Below are 12,018 nucleotides of genomic sequence, written 5' to 3'. Positions count from 1 at the left end.
ACCCCATATAAAAGCATTTATTCCTGCTTTATTTAAAAGACATTACAATGACACAACCGTTTTAAGCGATAAAGAGTGCTACTAAAATTGTAGGGTAGAGGATATTTAAATAAAAAGAACTCATCCTGTTGCCTGAATGTCGAGCTCTCCTACTCACGCATGACCTCATTTCCCTGGGGAGATGAGGTCATGTGTGTGCATTCACAAAGCAGAGAGGGACACATTTATTATCAGAAAAACATCCTGCAAACACAAATTGCCTGCAAAATTGTGTATTATATTATAATAAAATGTATCTCCATGCGCTCCAAACACTCATTCTGTAATTTGACCTTTAGCGCAATTCATCAGACTATATTTTGAGCTCCAGTTGAGACATAATGTGTTTGCTCTTTTCAATAAATGTTAGTTATCTTTAACATTGTGTTTCATTTGAAGGATAAAGATGGTCACAATGTCCTCACCAGTGAAGACAGCCCAGAAGGGGTAATTAGCCGGAGCCAGTTGCCACACTGCCATCATACATTAGAGAGGTATTGTCATGGATGTCCTCAAATGCCTCCCGTTGGAAATTAATTATATTAGAAGAAAAACTCTTTACTGGACTATAACCCTTGTCTATTACATAGCAAGCCTTTTATCAAAAGTGAAAATATGGAAAGAGACTATGGCTTCCTGGATAGATTAAAAAAACATGACTTTTTAAAAGAGAAAGAATTGAATGATTCTTAATTTAATTTGTCAGTGTGAGCTCAGTGTTTTCAAGACATGGCATCTAAGTAGACTAACTAGACTAGTAAGACTGTTGAGTATGTTGAGCTATAAATGTTAAATGCAACACTCAATAAGTACTCACTAAATCGTTTGTGGCATAAAAGCATTATTGCACTTAAACTCTGTTAAAATTTCAACTCTGGTGCACTTGCCTCAACCACACCTAGTAGTTACTTTAAGTGCAATGCTACTGCAATGCCACAGTGCCACTGGTATTTGAAATGCTTTAATCAGTGTGTAATATGTTACCAACTCTAAATGTAAATGCATCTTTAATAGGTGTGTAATACACAAAAACATATACTAATATATGTGTATAACTCGTGTGAGTTACTCATGATTTAAAAGTTAAAGGCTTAGCTTTTTGTTTGTCTCCTGGGATGACTCCTCTAAGTTGCATTTCAGAACTCACACTGCTGCCAAAAACCTTCTAAAGAGAGTTTCTGTATATTGATGAATAATGTGCATGTTATTGAATGATAATTATAGCAGTAAAAATCATGTATGTATGTTTATATTCTGTTTGCCAACATATTTTCATGTAGCTAAGACTTCATATCTTTGAGTAGACATATACACTCACTCTAAACTTTTCTTGGAAGGAATATTCAATTCCTGTGAGAAGTACAGGTCTCAGACTAGAGATAAACAAAGCCATCAATTTGATATGAGAGGATGTCCTGTGTTATTGCAACAGTGTGGTAAGCTGTCTAAATGTCCAGATTTGATAAAGTATGTGTAATGGAAAGAAGGACAGGGGTGAGAACAAAAGTGATGTTTGCTGATATCAGAAGTGTATAAATAGTCTTGCTTTCTGTTGCAAGGTCCGTTTTAAGCTGCAGTCGAATCTCAGTCTTTGTCATTTAGAGACTTAAAGCTTTATCTGTCTCAGGCAAAGATGTTTTTTTCACTTCAGGGAAAGGAGAGAAAAACCATGACATCGGATAAAAACAGAAGCCCCATCCCTGAGCATACTGGAGGAAGGTCTGCTTTCTGGAATAGTACGGATTTTATACCCACCACCCTTTCATAGTCATATTGTGGATTACAGTGTGGCTAAACAGTGACCTTTTGAGCACATTGTCTGTCACTCAGAGAGCAAGAAATATGGTACGACATTGCCTGCTAAAACCTTGCAAGTAATCATTTTCTGACCCTATATAAGAATGATGTCAATTTGGTCCAGCACGTAACAATCAAAATACAAATACAACAACTCACTCAATATGGGAAATAAGGTATTGTGTGAGGTGACAATCTGAAACTTTGCTTTAATATTTATTTATATTTTTACCAGCCTACATGTCTGTGTTAGGCCTGACTCTCAGGTAAACTTTGATTTAGAGAATGGTCCACATTAAAGTAAAATTGGATTCACATAACATCTGGAAAAGCTTTGTGTGTACTGTGCCACTACAAAGTCTTCTCCATCAGATGATAAAGCAAGCTTACAGCTCTCCCGTAATAAACACAGTATGTGAGCCGGATTAACATTGCTATTTCCATAAACTGCATTGGAATGTATTCATTCAAGCTAATTACTGTCCCTTGAAGTGACTCAGACAGGAAGATCATACTGAGGCTGATATTGTTCCAAGGCCAGAAGTGCCTGTGTGTTTTAGAAATGAGCTAAATGTTTTTTAAACTGACATATAAGAGTAAACTAGCTGTGAAGGGTGGACAAGCATTATAATGATGATGCTTATTGTTATTATTAAGTAGGGTGTTAACACAAAATTCCTTTTACAATAATGCAGCTGTGCCAAAGAAATGTTAAGCCTTTTGATGCAAAACTCAAGTAATTCAGAAGTTCATCATTAGGTTTTGTGGTTTTGTTTTTGTATTTAATAGATCATACAGACCAGACTATAGCATACAGTAAGCTCACATTTCACAAGTTACCACATATTGCACCATGAAAGTACCACTGTACAAAAGCACTGTATATGTTTGCCTGTAAAACATCACAACTGTATACAAGTAATGTAATGTGACCTGTGTTAAAGAGTTTGACTACATGGTGTCTGATTATTATAATGTTTCACATACTAGTTGGCTCATAAATCTGATGGCACAAAAGTTACACTGTTTTCACCTTAAAAAGTTCAGCATTGGTAATGAAAAAGAAAGGCATAGTTATAGATAAAGACATATTATACAGTAAATGTCACTCATATCTGTATCCCTATTTATGTGTGTTGCATATGCAGATACATACAGTAGTCAGTAATACACATGAGCACAGCTTTCAATGGGTGAAATCAACCACTGCTGTGTTGTTTCAGTATTGTAAAGTAAACATTAATAACATCAACATCTTCATGTTGAGTTTTCAACTTGTTACACAGTCTAAGAAAATGTTGAAATTAAGTAACATCCAGAGTTACGCTTAAAAAAAAAATGAAAGTACATGGTCATGTTGATGTGATGTATATACAGTAGCCATAAGGAGATATTAATCAACCCCTTCTCAGAGACTCACTGTACAAACTCCTAAAGACTCATATTCTTAAGTGATAGCCAAGGGAACATAACATTCAATCACATTATACACTAACATACTGAATCCATAAGAATGTCCCACTGCTGCTAGCCACTTTCCTCTTGCCTAGAAACTAGGGAAAAGGAATGAGAATACAGATCTGTTGACCTTTTCTGAATATCTTAGGACACTGGATGAAAATAGTATGCTGTTGTACTTCTTCAATGTGGTCCCATTACAATGTAATCTTCCGTCTCGGCTAAAAAAAATAAAGTGAGGCCTAACTACAGAAATTTGCTTGCTCAATTGTAAAATATCTACAGCTATCAAAGTACTTTGATTATCCCATGCAAAAACAACTGAAAGGCAGATACATAATAGCTAAAGGCCTCACATTTATCTGTTTGATGTACTGGTTAACTTTAATCTCTTAGAACTCTCATTCATATATTTAGGCCTAGCTCACATACAAAGCACAAATCAAATACAAAACATACAGCTACTAAAAGCTACCACATTTATGAAATACTGATTCCCCTTTGAAATTGTAGGTTGGTGCTTTTCTGACAGTTAGTTAATTGTGCTGTTTCACTTTTTATTATATACATGAATGCTGTTATGTAGCAAGACAAAGCACAGAGGTTAAAATGTAATATCCAACATGTGTTTCATTTTTAGAGAGGGGAAACAGTCTCTTAAAGGCATTTCAACAGTCCTGTGTCCACTCTAGTACTTCTTGTTGAGGCTTCTTTGAATATCCATAGGTGTAATTTTTTGTCTGTTTCTTTGTGAGTGTCTCCTCTTGAATTTTTTTTTTTGTATGAAGGTTTTGGATTGTGATTGAAGCCATGCAGTCTTATCATGCACATTGAATGGACAGAGAGGCATCATTGATTGGCTTTTCATGTGCTTGAAGAAGGAGAGGGGGAGGGCCACCATAGTCCATTTGGTTTTATAGCATGACAACTAAACATTATGGGGAACAAGTATCAGACTGAGCAGGATGGATATGGGGTGCGATCATGGGCAGGGGTTTCTCCTTTCCTCCGTGAAGCTTTCCTGTCTGCATCAGTCAAGTTATGCAGTTGGTGGTATGGCCTTACGTGGAACTGCTACTGCTGGTTGTGGATGCCTGCGAACGAGACAAGAAAATCAGATAAATCTGGAAACGAACCTCATCACTGAAAGCCTTGTGACTGGCCAAACTGACACATCTCATGACAGGGGGCTTCAGGCACAGGACAGAGTGGGGTGGAGGGGTTGGGCAGATCCTTGAACATGAAGTGGTGAGGTGGCGGGTCTATCAATGAATACCATGCTCCAAGATTATGTGGAGGAGAGTGGTTGCTAGGTAACTGGGTGACTGGTTTCACTTTGCGTCTCTCCTGCACAAACAATTAGGTCACAACTCACATTACAGCAGACAGAAAATTCATAAGTGTTATTCTGTGTCTGTGTGAAGTCAGTAGCACTAGAATTACAGTTTTAACCAACCCCAATCATACAGAAACAGCACAGTCCCATCCCACGGGTAACATTTAAAAATAGGATACTCCTAATCTATCAGTGATGGAGGTAAACACAAATTAATCTTCACATGCACAGCATCCTTTTGAAAACACTGATTCAATTAAAGTCATAGCAGCATTTTCTTGACAGCAAAAGTCAGCAAATAGCAACAAATTTAGTTAAAGGATTTTTTTTAGAATTGTGATCAGTGGCCTTCAGGCAGAGCAGCATGCTGAGGTTATTATTTTGTATTTAAAGTATGAAAAGTATGACTAGGACAGGGATAATGTTTAAATGCTACTTTATCTGGATCACCACTTTCACTTGTCTGCAAAACTGACCACAGATTGTCACATTATCGATTAGGATTTCTATGGCCTGATGTCTTTGTCCCCTGAAGTCAATCAAAATGGTTAAGGCCTCATTAGTATTAAACCTGTCAAACTATAAAAAACTTTGGCGAAGGTACATAATCCTGAAATACTGACCAAATTAGTGTTAACTACTGTGGTAATTAGATTGCTTACATGCATTTTAGTGCTTTAAAGGGTAACTTTGGAATTTTCCGATTTTCATATGTTTTTGTGTCTCTGTGACTAATGGGAACAACATTTTTTGAAATTGGTCCAGTACTGAGCAAGAGCGCTGCATTCGGCAGCAGTGAGACAGGGCGCCCTACAGAGACTTTGGTGTTTTAAAGTGTTAAACACACCAAAGTCACACAATAACAAAAAACTAACCAATCGTGGTAGCAGTAGACCAGAGTGGTCAAATTTCTATTTTTGTCAATGGAGTCTGGTGGCTGGTTAAACAAAAATGATCTTAGTGTTAAAAATAAACACGACCGGACCCCGGATAAGCGGATGAAGATGGATGGATGCTTTTAAAAAATGTCTTTCTGTAAGGATATTTTCCACAACATTGTAAGACACTTAAATTAACTATCTAAGCCTGTCAGTGACAAAAACAAGCACTTTAGTGGGCATACTTTGACAGTGTGCAATGCCTGCAAAGAGTACATTGTAGCCCTGTCTTGCTGCTGACTGCTGCGTGCTCGCTCAATACTGGACAAATTTCAAAACATGTTGTCCCAGTTTGTCACATAAACACAAAACATGGGAAAAGAGCCAGGTTGAAAAATAGCAAGGTTATCCTTTAAGGATGAGACTGCAATATGAGTAACAATAACCAAAATGTAGGCATGAAGAAGTTAACACAGGATTTGGCAAACTGCTGCATGTGATGTCAATTAAGTGATCCTTTGAATTTAAAAAGAAATCTGATTCTCCAAGTGATATTAATCAAGACAAAATTGTTTTTGTTAACACTGAGAACAGAAAAAACACAAACAACAACCCAAACATTAAGTTCTGTAACATCATTCAAAAAAGGGAATCCGGGGCGGGGGAGGGAGACTGCATACCTCCAGCTGCAGAGTGGACTTCCCTCATTTAGGGTACTTTAGAGTGGGGAGAAAAAAAAACAAGCAATTCAATGGTCAGGTCATTGCAAGCACAAAAAGGATTATTTGTGTATATGATCACAGAGTTGTGTCGAGGCACTATGAATGAAATGTTATCTTTGAAAATACCACAGACTACGAATGGTTGGTTGTTCTTCCAACAGAATACTAACCATCAGAGAGAGAGAGAGAGAGAGAGAGAGAGAGAGAGAGAGAGAGAGAGAGAGAGAGATCGATAGATCAACATTCATCGTATCAACTTAGTCAATAGTCAAATCACACTGTCACTGGGGAAAAAAGGTCACTTGTGGGTTTAGCATTCTGCATTAAGTACTGTGGTGATGTAGAGCACAGAAAAGTCCTACACATTTCCAGACTCTCCAATACTGCAGACTGTGCTTGACCTTTAACTCCTGACAGTGACAGGAGACCTGCTCCACACCGTTGGCAGAGCTTATGTGTGTTGAAATGCACCCCTGTATTGTTGCTGTCATTGCTCAGAAGAGAGAAAAATTGTAGTGCATGTCATGTGTTTGAAGACAAAAAACAAGCCATGCATTACAAGGGAATTATAATATAATCACTCAAAAGAATCATTACCCACATACTTCTGTTGTTATATAAGCTCTTGACTTGATTGTGTTTTTCTTTTGTAGCAAATGATCAATGAAGACATACACATCCCACTGATATATAGGCCACAGACCAAAGTCACACAAATAAATAGAAGAAAAAAACTTTTCAGTAAGTGCTGCACTGTAAATCAAGAGCAAAATCGTAAAGACAAACAGCTGCAGGATATTTTATGAAGCAAATGTGTCATTTTCAATATTTTCTTCAGGTGGGTTGCTATTAACTGTTATATTTGTTAGGCCATTGGATTCTTTGATATCTGTTTAAATAACAAATTTTATGTCTTTTTTCTGATGGAGCTTTTTTTAACATGGTCCGCAAAGGTATGGCATTTCCACTAGTTGAATGTTAAGCATGATATTGGGAGTTGGGGTCTTAACAGTATTTTTTGTTGAAACCTAACACATAAATTTTTATACTATCATATAAATAGATTGAGGGACGTGAAACTTTGTTGTTACGGTATTTAAATGTGGGCCGGTGTGAAGATGTCACACACACAGGCAAAATTGAAACCGGAAAGTAAAAATATGAACACTATCACTGCGTCAGCGGTAGACAATAATCAAGTTTGGCTGTGTACTGTAAATGTGTACTGACCTAACATTTATACTGCTTTAGTGATTTTCGTATTGTAGTTTTGTTCTTGTATCTGGTTTGATATATTAAATACATTCACCCGTCACTGAATTTAGATGAAGTTTTCTCCATGTTTAACATTATTTTTTTCCCCATCACCTTTACTTAGTCATACAATACGTACTGCAAAAAAGGACAAAATACTGCCAATTCACCAGTTGTATGAGCTGGTGAACTGCTTTAACAAAAGGCCAGATTTTTCCCCAAACTGCAGTTGGGAATAAGAATTCATTTAAACTGTGGTAAAGTGAGCGACCATTTATACCTGCAGAGTGGAAGCTGCTGAGTCGCTAGTGTCTGTCAGTCCTGTGCCTCTCGGTAGACTGGACACGATGTATCTGGAGCCCTTTGGCACAGGCTGTCTAACCACCAGCTTCCCTTTCCTGGTCTGCTAGAAACAGACTGTACCAGTAGGCATCGTTGGAGACCAGAGTGGAATCTGCGATGGTGGAGTTCCTCTCACTGATCACACTGTTCCTGCAGGGAGGAGCCGCTTGCTGGGCTTGGGTTTCTGACACTTGAGCACGATGGTGACCAATATGGTGATGAGCAGGAGAAATGACACCGAGCCCAGACCGATGACCAAATACAGGTTTAGGTCTGAAAAGATGTCGTATTCCAGAGGCACCTCAGTCATGTCAGAGTAGGCCTTCACGGCAGTCTCCACTGTGGACAGCTTGATGGTGACTGTGGCAGACAGAGCAGGCTGCCCGTTGTCTTTGGCAACAACAACCAGTCGCTGGTGGCGCGGGTCTCTGTAACTGAACATCCTCATAGTCCGGATCTCTCCGTTGTACTGGTCCAGACTGAACAAGGTGGCGTCAGTCACCTGTAGGAACTGGTAGGTGATCCGAGAGTTGTGCACCGAGTCGGTGTCTAAGGCTATCACTTTGGCAACCAGAGAGCCTTTATCGGTGGATCTGGGGATCTTTTCCTCCACCACAGAGCCGTGCGCGCGCCACGGAGACACAATAACCGGAGCGTTGTCGTTCTGGTCCACAATAATGATGTGCACGGTCACGTTACTGCTCAGTGGAGGAGAGCCAGAGTCTCTGGCCTCGATGTGGAAAAGAAACTCCTTCTCGATCTCATAGTCAAAAGTTTTTAGTGCGTAAAGGTTCCCGTTCTCTGGATTGATGGAGAACAGCATGGACATGGAGGTGTTGGCTATCTCCTTCTCTAGGATGAAATAAACTAGATACTGGTTTTCATGGAGGTCAGGGTCAAACGCAGAGAGTGAACTCAGCAAGGCCCCAGGTGCGTTATTCTCCGTTACACGTAGTATAAAATGATTGAGGGAACTGTGGAACATTGTCATTCACATCCAGCAGCTCTAACGTCATAGTTTCATTGTCAGATAAAGGAGGAGAACCTCTGTCTGTAACAGTGAAAGTGATGTCATATTCTGGGACCTTCTCGCGGTCTAACGGCTCTGACACTACTAATTCATAATAGTTATCAGAGGACTCCCTCAGTCTGAAAGGCATGTTATCTGGAATATGCAGATCTACCACTCCGTTGTCACCTGAGTCTTTATCACTGACACTAACTACAGCTATCACTGTGTCAATGGGCTCACTCTCTTTGATTGGACTTTGAAATGATTTGATGGATATTTGTGGGTGATTGTCGTTCATATCTGTCACCTGTATTGTCAGCTTACACTGTCCAGATAAGGAGTTAGGCCCCTTATCGCTGGCAATAACCTCCATTTCATAAAGCTTAAAATCTTCATAATTTATCATCTCTTTCACTCTGATTTCACCATTTTCTGGATTCAAGTTGAACATCTGTTGCGTTCTCTCTGATGTATACAAACTATATGAATAAACAATCTCGGAATTAGAACCTTCATCTAAATCAGTGGCGTTTAGTTTGATTACTAGACTTCCAATCGGGGAGTTTTCCATCACATCTACGACGTATCTGTCTTTGTCAAATGAAGGGGCGTTGTCGTTCACATCAAGCACGCGAATAACGATGCTGGCTGTACCTGTGCGCGTGGGGACCCCACCGTCCACTGCAGTGAGTATTAGGTTATGATAAGCCTGCTGCTCTCTATCTAAAGCTTTCTTCAGAATCAAATCTGCAAACTTTGTCCCGTCTCTCCCGGTCTGAATTTCAATAGTGAAGTGTTCACTTGAGCTCAAATGGTAATTTTTCACAGAATTCGGTCCCACATCTGGGTCTGCAGCATTATTCAAAGAGAATCTCTCCAACGGGGCTTGATTCAGAGATGTCCAAGTGCATCGTTCCTCGTCGAAAATGAGGAGCGTTGTCGTTAATATCCGTGATTTCCACCTCAATATTAAACATTCGTATTGGATTTTCAATCGTAGCGTCTAATTTAAGAAAGCATGATGTAGTTGTTTTCGAAGGGCATAAAAACTCTCTGTCTATCCTTTCCAAAATGAACAGCTCTCCCGTGTCTTTGTTGATGTCAAGATATTTTTATTGGCTACTACATCTATGCGCATTTTTCTTTTATTCAGACTCTTCACGTCTAATCCCAAATCAGTTGCTAAATTAGCAACGACAGATCCTTCCTCCATTTCTTCAGGAACAGAATAATGAGTAACGGTGAATACCGTGTTCATGATGGCAGAAAGAAAGATAAATACGGTAACGTACCCTCTCCCGAACAACAGTCGGATATGACGCGCCATCGTACAGATACCGTAGTTATATTGTTGACTTGAAAGGGGCTGAAACCTGGATAAACCGTCCCCTTGTTGAAGGAAAACAAAGAAATGAGGATTTTAAAAAGAAAAGGTTTCTTCACGCTTAGACCAAGAGTGACCTCCTTGTAATATGAGAACTGACTGTCCGTCCTCCAAAACAACTATCGCGAGAAGGATGACCTCATCAGAGAGTGTCTTTAAGCTGAGAGCAGCGACGAAATTAGTCATTAGTGTGCATTGTATCTTTTTAAAAACTAAAAAATGGTAAACTTAGGAGGAGCGCGAATGGATTTTAATCACAGTTTAAGAAGCTGGAAATAACTCTTTCGGTGACTTTTTTTATTTCTCGTTTATAAACTTTTCTTTCCTGTGTGGGATGTGGAATTCTGAAAACCTGAATTCGTTCAATCATGACATTATGAACGTATTTTTTGTCACACATTTATACAGTGATCATAAAGGCATAGTGTGTATATCACGGTATCAACTTTCCTTTCTGTTCGGCGAGTTTTACGCACAGTTGTCTGTGCCCACATATAGGCTAATTTATCCTTTCAAATACCTAATGAATGCAAAAATATCAAGGCTGGAATAACAAGAAAGACAGATATTTAGGAAAACAGAGTATACATTATTTGTTAGTTACATGTCAAATGTCATAAAAGTTTATCGACTTTTCAGAAACTAACTGCCCGCTAATGTAAAAGTGAAGCAGAAAGTTCAAATTATTCAGTGCTGGCACGACAAGCTGGCCATGAGTACTGTGGTCACTTATGAGTTGACTTGATGGTTATTCACGAAGTAGGTGAGAGCCGGTTTGGTTATAAAAGCACCACTTTCACCATGAAGGGATGACCAAAGAGTCATTTGATCAATTTCATGTATGACGATTTCCTTCCTGACCTCGCATGTGAATTTTCATAGCTGTGTGAGGAAGTATGCAGACCATACACCCCAAATACAGATTTTCGACTAAGTAATTATTTGGACCAAGTCTATATTTTGATTAGTACTGATTCTGTTGAAGTTAGAATTATCTATCATGTTTGAAATTAGTGAGTATCTCTTGGGTAAAATTTAAGGCATTTAATAAATGCTAATGTAAACAACCATGTTGATACATCTTAACAATGTCTAACAGAGGTGGGGATGGTAGTAACACCTTTTTAAAAAGTGATACAACTGAGGCAGTGAAAGACAGTAAAGACTGTCACCAAATAATACTGTATCTACCATGTGACACTGATCAGATGCTGCAAGAAATTACAAAACCTCAGAGGACAAAGTAAAATATTACAGCAGTGGTAAGCAAAAAGTGGCCCAAGCTGGCATTTTCCATTTCATTGTTCAAAACATTTACATAATCTTCCATCAGTCTACCATATATAAGGATGAGTATAGATCTCAACAAATATGATGTCATTCAGTAAATCTAAAACTGGCCCAATGTGCAGAAAGACAGCAGGTTTCTGAACAGAACATGTACTAAAATTAAGTCTAAAAAACATGCAAATGAATTACTCATATATAATATAATTTAGCCTATTTGACCAGAACACATTGTTTTAAAACAGTATTTTTAGAGATGTATATGTGCTGAGAAGTGTAATACATTTCTTCAGATGCATGTTTTTGTAGCGTGGTTCAACATTTAATTCTTCACTCTTATTGTTATAATTTACCCCAGTAGGTTTAAAAATAAATCCTTGTATTTGACATAAGTATTGAATTCTGTGATTGGAGAACTTGTAAAACATCGCTAGACTTATTTGGATACGTCGTGGCAAACGAGTGCTCTAACACGAAAATTCTGCGAGTTATCATTGCTAAGAGAAAAA

At 38.5% G+C, this 12,018-nt stretch overlaps 1 pseudogene; it reads right to left on the bottom strand.

Moving 5' to 3' along the window:
- Positions 1–4,063: 4,063 nt before the first annotated feature.
- LOC119882004 lies at positions 4,064–10,349 on the bottom strand (annotated as a pseudogene).
- Positions 10,350–12,018: the final 1,669 nt, after the last annotated feature.

This window comes from Micropterus salmoides, unplaced genomic scaffold (genome assembly GCF_014851395.1).
Source record: "Micropterus salmoides isolate LMB-PRFRI ecotype aquatic unplaced genomic scaffold, ASM1485139v1 Ms_hic_scaffold_2822, whole genome shotgun sequence".
NCBI classification, from domain to species: domain Eukaryota; kingdom Metazoa; phylum Chordata; class Actinopteri; order Centrarchiformes; family Centrarchidae; genus Micropterus; species Micropterus salmoides.
Note: the sequence above shows the minus strand (reverse complement) of the source record. Positions and strands in the feature narration are given on the sequence as shown.